General features: G+C 45.8%; 6 non-coding genes across 6 annotated transcripts; all 6 read right to left on the bottom strand.

Annotated features, from left to right (window-relative positions):
* Positions 1–808: 808 nt before the first annotated feature.
* trnav-aac (transfer RNA valine (anticodon AAC)) lies at positions 809–881 on the bottom strand. The gene has a single exon. It is a non-coding gene; the product is annotated as a tRNA-Val (tRNA).
* A 907-nt stretch (positions 882–1,788) lies between these two features.
* Positions 1,789–1,861, bottom strand: trnar-acg (transfer RNA arginine (anticodon ACG)). The gene has a single exon. It is a non-coding gene; the product is annotated as a tRNA-Arg (tRNA).
* A 3,666-nt stretch (positions 1,862–5,527) lies between these two features.
* On the bottom strand, positions 5,528–5,600 carry trnav-aac (transfer RNA valine (anticodon AAC)). Its single transcript has one exon. It is a non-coding gene; the product is annotated as a tRNA-Val (tRNA).
* A 907-nt stretch (positions 5,601–6,507) lies between these two features.
* trnar-acg (transfer RNA arginine (anticodon ACG)) lies at positions 6,508–6,580 on the bottom strand. Its single transcript has one exon. It is a non-coding gene; the product is annotated as a tRNA-Arg (tRNA).
* Positions 6,581–10,246: 3,666 nt separating this feature from the next.
* Positions 10,247–10,319, bottom strand: trnav-aac (transfer RNA valine (anticodon AAC)). The gene has a single exon. It is a non-coding gene; the product is annotated as a tRNA-Val (tRNA).
* A 329-nt stretch (positions 10,320–10,648) lies between these two features.
* trnav-aac (transfer RNA valine (anticodon AAC)) lies at positions 10,649–10,721 on the bottom strand. Its single transcript has one exon. It is a non-coding gene; the product is annotated as a tRNA-Val (tRNA).
* Between the last annotated feature and the right edge of the window lie 2,135 nt (positions 10,722–12,856).

The following is a 12,856-nucleotide window of genomic DNA, read 5'->3' as shown; positions in this document are numbered from 1 at the left end:
AGAGTCACCCAGGCCCGGAACGACCGCTGCCATCTCGCTCCACAGAGGCCGTCAGTCCTGCTGAGATTGTCCAGTATGTTCTGTTTTTGTTTCAGAATGAAGCATCCGCAGTAAGTTGCATTTGTCGTTCATTTAGACATGTTTGACATGGTGAATAAGTAGGTTTATCTGCATTAGTAAATGCATGAAATTCTGTTGTGGATGAACTAGCTCCGCATATCCAAAATAAGAAGGTCCTTTTCTTCTCATTGCCTGTCGAAAATTCAGTGCTTGTGACTTAATGTGGAATTTATTTTAGTGGCTCATGAGAGACTAATCCTCATAATCCTAGAACATACGAGATGGGGAACACAAGTACTTTGTGCAAACATTCCTCACACAACATGAGAAGCACTTGATGTTTCTACCCGGTATGGCCCCGGGGACCTTTCGCATGTTAGGGGAATGTGCTAACCACTACACTACAGAAACCGCTGGCGGTGCAGTAATCAATGGACTTGTGCAATGTTCAACCTCACTGTGTTGCTGCAGATTCTCATGGTTCGTCTGAGAGGCCATGTCACTTATTACAAGAAGACAGCCGTTTCTTTAAACCGGATGTCTCAACTTATAAAACAATCAGGAATCGAACTTTACAGACCTGAAGATAAGTTATGTTTTGCTTGAAGTGGAAGTTAAATTGAGAATGCAGGGCTTTCGTAAATAACCACAACCAGACGGGTGCATGCATTTTGCTATTCCTCGTTGATAAAGACCAGTTACGAGATTGCGGCAATAGTCAGCAACAGACTAAACTGGAAATACGAGATGTTTCGGCCCGGTTTCGAACCGGGGACCTTTCGCGTGTTAGGCGAATGTGATAACCACTACACTACAGAAACAGCTGGCAACCAACGGACGTGTACAATGTGCAACCTCACTGTGTTGCTGCAGATTCGCATGGTGAGGCTGAGAGGCTAGGCCACTTATTACAAGACGACTGCTGTTTCTTTCAAAAACAGATGTTTCAACATATAAAACCACGAGATGTAGAAATTAGATCGAACTTAACATGATCTGCATTAACTTCACAGGGACGTGACCCATCTAATCCACAGAGCCAAAGTGGAGAATTGAACTGACTGGAGAGCTGCATCTTAACGCTGACCTTCCGGACCTCGGCCTCCTGAAATGTTCCAAAGAAGCTCAACAAACACTCGAGGAACAGCAGCGCATCTTTCCACTGGGCTCAATACAGCTTTCACACTCATAGTGTGTGCAACCGTCTCACACTGTAAATGCTGCCCCCATTCTGTGTGTACTAGCATCGCAGATTTGGGTTTGAATCTTGTTTCCACTTCGTCTTTGTATCCGGGCGGTAGTTGCTGAGAGCTGGCACAGACACAGCGGCTGGAATGGCCTCATACTGTGGTGTAATTATTCTCTCATTCGATGCTCACCTCACTCTGTGGCCAGGGAACCCAAGGCCTTTTCTCATTTAATCTCTCCTGACTTGCACCCTGTCAGAGCGCTTTCCTGTCATTCTGTTTGCTCCCACCGGGATTTGACTTGGTTAAAACGTCCGACATTTCTAACCCGTCCCGGTTTTAATGAAAAGTGATGGTGAAAGACGAGCTGTGTTGTCCTGTCGACAAATCCCGCCTGACTCGCTGAGTTGTTCCAGTATCTTCCGCAGATGTCGGATCAACTTTCGATACGAGAATTGAAGACGTTCTGCTCACTTTGCTCTGCATCAAGAATCAGCTGTCCCACCCAGTGAGTTAAAGCGCACGCCAAAAGTTCGATTACCGAGCCAGCCAGGAGTCGAACCTGGAATCTCCTGATTCGTAGTCAGACGCGTTATCCATTGCGCCACTGGCCCAGCCGGGTGCATTCATTTTGCTATTCCTTGTTGAGCCTCTGTGGCGCATTCGGCGGGATTCATTCACATTGGGTTTCCTTTGAGAAGCTGAGCTCACACAGCAGGGAACCAATACGTTCCCGAGACAATCAAGACATTTTCTAAAAGCTTGTCTATGTGTGGATATTCACTTACTTCTATTGACTTATTCCAGTAGATTCAGGCAGCTCTCTGTATGTTTCATTTTATTCAGTTCAACAACATCAGACTGTGTAACCTCTCTTCCCCCTCCACCATCTGCTTCTTCCCCCTCCACCATCTGTATCCATCATCTTATTTTAATTCCTTGCATTGATATGTTTTACCCTCAGCATTGCCCCCCTCCCCCAGCCCATACCATCCTACTTGAGCAATCTGATCCCTGTCGCCAATTGTTCGCTGACACACTGCTTACTTTCTGCGATTAACACATTCTGATCTCTTGAGGCGCCACTATCAGCACCTTGATTAGCCTCATTTACATTCCCTTTTTCTTTCTGTCCGAGACATTTTCGTCATTTTCCACCGATTGCTGACCACTCTATCGAGGCCCAATAGGGCACGCCAACCCCGCCCCATCCACATTAGTCTGAATCTGACCCCATTTCCAGTTCTCCAGCTTTGACAAAGAGTCACCCAAGCCCGGAACGACCGCTGCCATCTCGCTCCACAGAGGCTGTCAGTCCTGCTGAGATTGTCCAGTATGTTCTGTTTTTGTTTCAGAATGAAGCATCCGCAGTAAGTTGCATTTGTCGTTCATTTAGACATGTTTGAGATGGTGAATAAGTATGTTTATCTGCATTTGTAAATGCATGAAATTCTGTTGTGGATGAACTAGCTCCGAATATCCAAAATAAGAAGGTCCTTTTCTTCTCATTGCCTGCCGAAAATTCAGTGCTTGTGACTTAATGTGGAATTTATTTTAGTGGCTCATGAGAGACTAATCCTCATAATCCTCGAACATACGAGATGGGGAACACAAGTACTTTGTGCAAACATTCCTCACACAACATGAGAAGCACTTGATGTTTCTACCCGGTATGGCCCCGGGGACCTTTCGCATGTTAGGGGAATGCGCTAACCACTACACGACAGAAACCGCTGGCGGTGCAGTAATCAATGGACTTGTGCAATGTTCAACCTCACTGTGTTGCTGCAGATTCTCATGGTTCGTCTGAGAGGCCATGTCACTTATTACAAGAAGAAAGCCGTTTCTTTAAAACCGATGTCTCAACTTATAAAACAATCAGGAATCGAAATTTACAGACCTGAAGATAAGTTATGCTTGAAGTGGAAGTTAAATTGAGAAGGCAGGGCTTTCGAAAATAACCACAACCATACGGGTGCATGCATTTTGCTATTCCTCGTTGATGAAGACCAGTTACGAGATTGCGGCAATAGTCAGCAACAGACTAAACTGGAAGTACGAGATGTTTCTGCCCGGTTTCGAACTTTTCGCGTGTTAGGCGAATGTGATAACCACTACACTACAGAAACAGCTGGCAATCAACGGACGTGTACAATGTGCAACCTCACTGTGTTGCTGCAGATTCGCATGGTGAGGCTGAGAGGCCAGGCCACTTATTACAAGACGACTGCTGTTTCTTTCAAAAACAGATGTTTCAACATATAAAACCACGAGATGTAGAAATTAGATCGAACTTAACATGATCTGCGTTAACTTCACAGGGACGTGACCCATCTAATCCACAGAGCCAGAGTGGAGAATTGAACTGACGGGAGAGCTGCATCTTAACGCTGACCTCCCGGACCTCGCCCTCCTGAAATGTTCCAAAGAAGCTCAACAAACACTCGAGGAACAGCAGCGCATCTTTCCACTGCGCTCAATACAGCTTTCACACTCATAGTGTGTGCAACAGTCTCACACTGTAAATGCTGCCCCCATTCTGTGTGTCCTTCCATCGCAGATTTGGGTTTGAATCTTGTTTCCACTTCTTCTTTGTATCCGGGCGGTAGTTGTTGAGAGCTGGCACAGACACAGCGGCTGGAATGGCCTCATACTGTGGTGTAATTATTCTCTCATTCGATGCTCACCTCACTCTGTGGCCAGGGAACCCTAGGCCTTTTCTCATTTAATCTCTCCTGACTTGCACCCTGTCAGAGCGCTTTCCTGTTGTTCTGTTTGCTCCCACCAGGATTTGACTTGGTTAAAACGTCCGACATTTCTAACCCGTCCCGGTTTTAATGAAAGGTGATGGTGAAAGACAAGCTTTGTTGTCCTGTCGACAAATTCCGCCTGACTCGCTGAGTTGTTCCAGTGTTTTCCGCAGATGTTAGATCGACTTTCGATGGCAATAACAGCGTGCTTCTGTTACTTTCCCGGGGCTCGTTGGTCTAGGGGTATGACATTCACTTACCTCTATTGACTAATTCCAGTTGATTCAGGCAGCCCTCTGTATGTTTCATTTTATTCAGTTCAACAGCATCAGACTGTGTAATCTCTCTTCTCCCTCCACCATCTGTTTATTTCCATCAAGTTATTTTCATTCCTTCCATTGGTATGTTTTACCCTCAGCATTGCGCCCCTCCCCCCAGCCCATACCATCCTACTTGAGCAACCCTGTCGCCAATTGTTCGCTGACACACTGCTTACTTTGTTCTGCTATTAACACATTCTGATCTCTTGAGGCGCCACTATCAGCAACTTTGTTAGCCTTGATTAGCCTCATTTACATTCCCTTTTTCTTTCTGTCCGAGACTTTTTCGTCATTTTCCACCTATTGCTGACCACTCTATCGAGGCCCAATAGGGCACGCCAACCCCGCCCCATCCACATTTGTCTGAATCTGACCCCATTTCCAGTTCTCCAGCTTTGACAAAGAGTCACCCAGGCCCGGAACGACCGCTGCCATCTCGCTCCACAGAGGCCGTCAGTCCTGCTGAGATTGTCCAGTATGTTCTGTTTTTGTTTCAGAATGAAGCATCCGCAGTAAGTTGCATTTGTCGTTCATTTAGACATGTTTGACATGGTGAATAAGTAGGTTTATCTGCATTAGTAAATGCATGAAATTCTGTTGTGGATGAACTAGCTCCGCATATCCAAAATAAGAAGGTCCTTTTCTTCTCATTGCCTGTCGAAAATTCAGTGCTTGTGACTTAATGTGGAATTTATTTTAGTGGCTCATGAGAGACTAATCCTCATAATCATAGAACATACGAGATGGGGAACACAAGTACTTTGTGCAAACATTCCTCACACAACATGAGAAGCACTTGATGTTTCTACCCGGTATGGCCCCGGGGACCTTTCGCATGTTAGGGGAATGTGCTAACCACTACACTACAGAAACCGCTGGCGGTGCAGTAATCAATGGACTTGTGCAATGTTCAACCTCACTGTGTTGCTGCAGATTCTCATGGTTCGTCTGAGAGGCCATGTCACTTATTACAAGAAGACAGCCGTTTCTTTAAAACCGATGTCTCAACTTATAAAACAATCAGGAATCGAACTTTACAGACCTGAAGATAAGTTATGTTTTGCTTGAAGTGGAAGTTAAATTGAGAATGCAGGGCTTTCGTAAATAACCAAAACCAGACGGGTGCATGCATTTTGCTATTCCTCGTTGATGAAGACCAGTTACGAGATTGCGGCAATAGTCAGCAACAGACTAAACTGGAAATACGAGATGTTTCTGCCCGGTTTCGAACCGGGGACCTTTCGCATGTTAGGCGAATGTGATAACCACTACACTACAGAAACAGCTGGCAATCAACGGACGTGTACAATGTGCAACCTCACTGTGTTGCTGCAGATTCGCATGGTGAGGCTGAGAGGCTAGGCCACTTATTACAAGACGACTGCTGTTTCTTTCAAAAACAGATGTTTCAACATATAAAACCACGAGATGTAGAAATTAGATCGAACTTAACATGATCGGCGTTAACTTCACAGGGACGTGACCCATCTAATCCACAGAGCCAAAGTGGAGAATTGAACTGACTGGAGAGCTGCATCTTAACGCTGACCTCCCGGACCTCGGCCTCCTGAAATGTTCCAAAGAAGCTCAACAAACACTCGAGGAACAGCAGCGCATCTTTCCACTGGGCTCAATACAGCTTTCACACTCATAGTGTGTGCAACCGTCTCACACTGTAAATGCTGCCCCCATTCTGTGTGTATTACCATCGCAGATTTGGGTTTGAATCTTGTTTCCACTTCGTCTTTGTATCCGGGCGGTAGTTGCTGAGAGCTGGCACAGACACAGCGGCTGGAATGGCCTCATACTGTGGTGTAATTATTCTCTCATTCGATGCTCACCTCACTCTGTGGCCAGGGAACCCAAGGCCTTTTCTCATTTAATCTCTCCTGACTTGCACCCTGTCAGAGCGCTTTCCTGTTATTCTGTTTGCTCCCACCGGGATTTGACTTGGTTAAAACGTCCGACATTTCTAACCCGTCCCGGTTTTAATGAAAAGTGATGGTGAAAGACGAGCTGTGTTGTCCTGTCGACAAATCCCGCCTGACTCGCTGAGTTGTTCCAGTATCTTCCGCAGATGTCGGATCAACTTTCGATACGAGAATTGAAGACGTTCTGCTCACTTTGCTCTGCATCAAGAATCAGCCGTCCCACCCAGTGAGTTAAAGCGCACGCCAAAAGTTCGAATTCCGAGCCAGCAAGGAGTCGAACCTGGAATCTCCTGATTCGTAGTCAGACGCGTTATCCATTGCGCCACTGGCCCAGCCGGGTGCATGCATTTTGCTATTCCTTATTGAGCCTCTGTGGCGCATTCGGCGGGATTCATTCACATTGTGTTTCCTTTGAGAAGCTGAGCTCACACAGCAGGGAACCAATACGTTCCCGAGACAATCAAGACATTTTCTAAAAGCTTGTCTATGTGTGGATATTCACTTACTTATATTGACTTATTCCAGTAGATTCAGGCAGCTCTCTGTATGTTTCATTTTATTCAGTTCAACAACATCAGACTGTGTAACCTCTCTTCCCCCTCCACCATCTGCTTCTTCCCCCTCCACCATCTGTATCCATCATCTTATTTTAATTCCTTGCATTGATATGTTTTACCCTCAGCATTGCCCCCCTCCCCCAGCCCATACCATCCTACTTGAGCAATCTGATCCCTGTCGCCAATTGTTCGCTGACACACTGCTTACTTTCTGCGATTAACACATTCTGATCTCTTGAGGCGCCACTATCAGTACTTTGATTAGCCTCATTTACATTCCCTTTTTCTTTCTGTCCGAGACATTTTCGTCATTTTCCACCTATTGCTGACCACTCTATCGAGGCCCAATAGGGCACGCCAACCCCGCCCCATCCACGTTAGTCTGAATCTGACCTCATTTCCAGTTCTCCAGCTTTGACAAAGAGTCACCCAGGCCCGGAACGACCGCTGCCATCTCGCTCCACAGAGGCTGTCAGTCCTGCTGAGATTGTCCAGTATGTTCTGTTTTTGTTTCAGAATGAAGCATCCGCAGTAAGTTGCGTTTGTCGTTCATTTAGACATGTTTGAGATGGTGAATAAGTATGTTTATCTGCATTTGTAAATGCATGAAATTCTGTTGTGGATGAACTAGCTCCGAATATCCAAAATAAGAAGGTCATTTTCTTCTCATTGCCTGTCGAAAGTTCAGTGCTTGTGACTTAATGTGGAACTTATTTTAGTGGCTCATGAGAGACTAATCCTCATAATCCTAGAACATACGAGATGGGGAACACAAGTACTTTGTGCAAACATTCCTCACACAACATGAGAAGCACTTGATGTTTCTACCCGGTATGGCCTCGGGGACCTTTCGCATGTTAGGGGAATGTGCTAACCACTACACGACAGAAACCGCTGGCGGTGCAGTAAACAATGCACTTATGCAATGTTCAACCTCACTGTGTTGCTGCAGATTCTCATGGTTCGTCTGAGAGGCCATGTCACTTATTACAAGAAGACAGCCGTTTCTTTAAAACCGATGTCTCAACTTATAAAACAATCAGGAATCGAACTTTACAGACCTGAAGATAAGTTATGCTTGAAGTGGAAGTTAAATTGAGAAGGCAGGGCTTTCGAAAATAACCACAACCATACGGGTGCATGCATTTTGCTATTCCTCGTTGATGAAGACCAGTTACGAGATTGCGGCAATAGTCAGCAACAGACTAAACTGGAAGTACGAGATGTTTCTGCCCGGTTTCGAACTTTTCGCGTGTTAGGCGAATGTGATACCCACTACACTACAGAAACAGCTGGCAATCAACGGACGTGTACAATGTGCAACCTCACTGTGTTGCTGCAGATTCGCATGGTGAGGCTGAGAGGCTAGGCCACTTATTACAAGACGACTGCTGTTTCTTTCAAAAACAGATGTTTCAACATATAAAACCACGAGATGTAGAAATTAGATCGAACTTAACATGATCTGCGTTAACTTCACAGGGACGTGACCCATCTAATCCACAGAGCCAAAGTGGAGAATTGAACTGACTGGAGAGCTGCATCTTAACGCTGACCTCCCGGACCTCGCCCTCCTGAAATGTTCCAAAGAAGCTCAACAAACACTCGAGGAACAGCAGCGCATCTTTCCACTGGGCTCAATACAGCTTTCACACTCATAGTGTGTGCAACAGTCTCACACTGTAAATGCTGCCCCCATTCTGTGTGTCCTTCCATCGCAGATTTGGGTTTGAATCTTGTTTCCACTTCTTCTTTGTATCCGGGCGGTAGTTGTTGAGAGCTGGCACAGACACAGCGGCTGGAATGGCCTCATACTGTGGTGTAATTATTCTCTCATTCGATGCTCACCTTACTCTGTGGCCAGGGAACCCTAGGCCTTTTCTCATTTAATCTCTCCTGACTTGCACCCTGTCAGAGCGCTTTCCTGTTGTTCTGTTTGCTCCCACCAGGATTTGACTTGGTTAAAACGTCCGACATTTCTAACCCGTCCCGGTTTTAATGAAAGGTGATGGTGAAAGACAAGCTTTGTTGTCCTGTCGACAAATTCCGCCTGACTCGCTGAGTTGTTCCAGTGTTTTCCGCAGATGTTAGATCGACTTTCGATGGCAATAACAGCGTGCTTCTGTTACTTTCCCGGGGCTCGTTGGTCTAGGGGTATGACATTCACTTACCTCTATTGACTAATTCCAGTTGATTCAGGCAGCCCTCTGTATGTTTCATTTTATTCAGTTCAACAGCATCAGACTGTGTAATCTCTCTTCTCCCTCCACCATCTGTTTATTTCCATCAAGTTATTTTCATTCCTTCCATTGGTATGTTTTACGCTCAGCATTGCGCCCCTCCCCCCAGCCCATACCATCCTACCTGAGCAACCCTGTCGCCAATTGTTCGCTGACACACTGCTTACTTTGTTCTGCTATTAACACATTCTGATTTCTTGAGGCGCCACTATCAGCAACTTTGTTAGCCTTGATTAGCCTCATTTACATTCCCTTTTTCTTTCTGTCCGAGACATTTTCGTCATTTTCCACCTATTGCTGACCACTCTATCGAGGCCCAATAGGGCACGCCAACCCCGCCCCATCCACATTTGTCTGAATCTGACCCCATTTCCAGTTCTCCAGCTTTGACAAAGAGTCACCCAGGCCCGGAACGACCGCTGCCATCTCGCTCCACAGAGGCCGTCAGTCCTGCTGAGATTGTCCAGTATGTTCTGTTTTTGTTTCAGAATGAAGCATCCGCAGTAAGTTGCATTTGTCGTTCATTTAGACATGTTTGACATGGTGAATAAGTAGGTTTATCTGCATTAGTAAATGCATGAAATTCTGTTGTGGATGAACTAGCTCCGCATATCCAAAATAAGAAGGTCCTTTTCTTCTCATTGCCTGTCGAAAATTCAGTGCTTGTGACTTAATGTGGAATTTATTTTAGTGGCTCATGAGAGACTAATCCTCATAATCCTAGAACATACGAGATGGGGAACACAAGTACTTTGTGCAAACATTCCTCACACAACATGAGAAGCACTTGATGTTTCTACCCGGTATGGCCCCGGGGACCTTTCGCATGTTAGGGGAATGTGCTAACCACTACACTACAGAAACCACTGGCGGTGCAGGAATCAATGGACTTGTGCAATGTTCAACCTCACTGTGTTGCTGCAGATTCTCATGGTTCGTCTGAGAGGCCATGTCACTTATTACAAGAAGACAGCCGTTTCTTTAAAACCGATGTCTCAACTTATAAAACAATCAGGAATCGAACTTTACAGACCTGAAGATAAGTTATGTTTTGCTTGAAGTGGAAGTTAAATTGAGAATGCAGGGCTTTCGTAAATAACCACAACCAGACGGGTGCATGCATTTTGCTATTCCTCGTTGATGAAGACCAGTTACGAGATTGCGGCAATAGTCAGCAACAGACTAAACTGGAAATACGAGATGTTTCTGCCCGGTTTCGAACCGGGGACCTTTCGCATGTTAGGCGAATGTGACAACCACTACACTACAGAAACAGCTGGCAATCAACGGACGTGTACAATGTGCAACCTCACTGTGTTGCTGCAGATTCTCATGGTTCGTCTGAGAGGCCATGTCACTAATTACAAGAAGACAGCCGTTTCTTTAAAACCGATGTCTCAACTTATAAAACAATCAGGAATCGAACTTTACAGACCTGAAGATAAGTTATGTTTTGCTTGAAGTGGAAGTTAAATTGAGAATGCAGGGCTTTCGTAAATAACCACAACCAGACGGGTGCATGCATTTTGCTATTCCTCGTTGATGAAGACCAGTTACGAGATTGCGGCAATAGTCAGCAACAGACTAAACTGGAAATACGAGATGTTTCTGCCCGGTTTCGAACCGGGGACCTTTCGCATGTTAGGCGAATGTGATAACCACTACACTACAGAAACAGCTGGCAATCAACGGACGTGTACAATGTGCAACCTCACTGTGTTGCTGCAGATTCGCATGGTGAGGCTGAGAGGCTAGGCCACTTATTACAAGACGACTGCTGTTTCTTTCAAAAACAGATGTTTCAACATATAAAACCACGAGATGTAGAAATTAGATCGAACTTAACATGATCTGCGTTAACTTCACAGGGACGTGACCCATCTAATCCACAGAGCCAAAGTGGAGAATTGAACTGACTGGAGAGCTGCATCTTAACGCTGACCTCCCGGACCTCGGCCTCCTGAAATGTTCCAAAGAAGCTCAACAAACACTCGAGGAACAGCAGCGCATCTTTCCACTGGGCTCAATACAGCTTGCACACTCATAGTGTGTGCCACAGTCTCACACTGCAAATGCTGCCCCCATTCTGTGTATTACCATCGCAGATTTGGGTTTGAATCTTGTTTCCACTTCGTCTTTGTATCCGGGCGGTAGTTGCTGAGAGCTGGCACAGACACAGCGGCTGGAATGGCCTCATACTGTGGTGTAATTATTCTCTCATTCGATGCTCACCTCACTCTGTGGCCAGGGAACCCAAGGCCTTTTCTCATTTAATCTCTCCTGACTTGCACCCTGTCAGAGCGCTTTCCTGTTATTCTGTTTGCTCCCACCGGGATTTGACTTGGTTAAAACGTCCGACATTTCTAACCCGTCCCGGTTTTAATGAAAAGTGATGGTGAAAGACGAGCTGTGTTGTCCTGTCGACAAATCCCGCCTGACTCGCTGAGTTGTTCCAGCATCTTCCGCAGATGCCGGATCAACTTTCGATACGAGAATTGAAGACGTTCTGCTCACTTTGCTCTGCATCAAGAATCAGCCGTCCCACCCAGTGAGTTAAAGCGCACGCCAAAAGTTCGAACTCCGAGCCAGCAAGGAGAGTCGAACCTGGAATCTCCTGATTCGTAGTCAGACGCGTTATCCATTGCGCCACTGGCCCAGCCGGGAGCATGCATTTTGCTATTCCTTATTGAGCCTCTGTGGCGCATTCGGCGGGATTCATTCACATTGTGTTTCCTTTGAGAAGCTGAGCTCACACAGCAGGGAACCAATACGTTCCCGAGACAATCAAGACATTTTCTAAAAGCTTGTCTATGTGTGGATATTCACTTACTTCTATTGACTTATTCCAGTAGATTCAGGCAGCTCTCTGTATGTTTCATTTTATTCAGTTCAACAACATCAGACTGTGTAACCTCTCTTCCCCCTCCACCATCTGCTTCTTCCCCCTCCACCATCTGTATCCATCATCTTATTTTAATTCCTTGCATTGATATGTTTTACCCTCAGCATTGCCCCCCTCCCCCAGCCCATACCATCCTACTTGAGCAATCTGATCCCTGTCGCCAATTGTTCGCTGACACACTGCTTACTTTCTGCGATTAACACATTCTGATCTCTTGAGGCGCCACTATCAGTACCTTGATTAGCCTCATTTACATTCCCTTTTTCTTTCTGTCCGAGACATTTTCGTCATTTTCCACCTATTGCTGACCACTCTATCGAGGCCCAATAGGGCACGCCAACCCCGCCCCATCCACGTTAGTCTGAATCTGACCTCATTTCCAGTTCTCCAGCTTTGACAAAGAGTCACCCAGGCCCGGAACGACCGCTGCCATCTCGCTCCACAGAGGCTGTCAGTCCTGCTGAGATTGTCCAGTATGTTCTGTTTTTGTTTCAGAATGAAGCATCCGCAGTAAGTTGCGTTTGTCGTTCATTTAGACATGTTTGAGATGGTGAATAAGTATGTTTATCTGCATTTGTAAATGCATGAAATTCTGTTGTGGATGAACTAGCTCCGAATATCCAAAATAAGAAGGTCATTTTCTTCTCATTGCCTGTCGAAAGTTCAGTGCTTGTGACTTAATGTGGAATTTATTTTAGTGGCTCATGAGAGACTAATCCTCATAATCCTCGAACATACGAGATGGGGGAACAAAAGTACTTTGTGCAAACATTACTCACACAACATGAGAAGCACTTGATGTTTCTACCCGGTATGGCCTCGGGGACCTTTCGCATGTTAGGGGAATGTGCTAACCACTACACGACAGAAACCGCTGGCGGTGCAGTAATCAATGGACTTGTGCAATGT

The sequence above is a fragment of the Scyliorhinus torazame genome, chromosome 5 (genome assembly GCF_047496885.1).
Source record: "Scyliorhinus torazame isolate Kashiwa2021f chromosome 5, sScyTor2.1, whole genome shotgun sequence".
Classification (NCBI taxonomy): domain Eukaryota; kingdom Metazoa; phylum Chordata; class Chondrichthyes; order Carcharhiniformes; family Scyliorhinidae; genus Scyliorhinus; species Scyliorhinus torazame.
The sequence above is the reverse complement of the archived record's forward strand: the minus strand, read 5'-3'. Positions and strand labels throughout refer to the sequence as shown.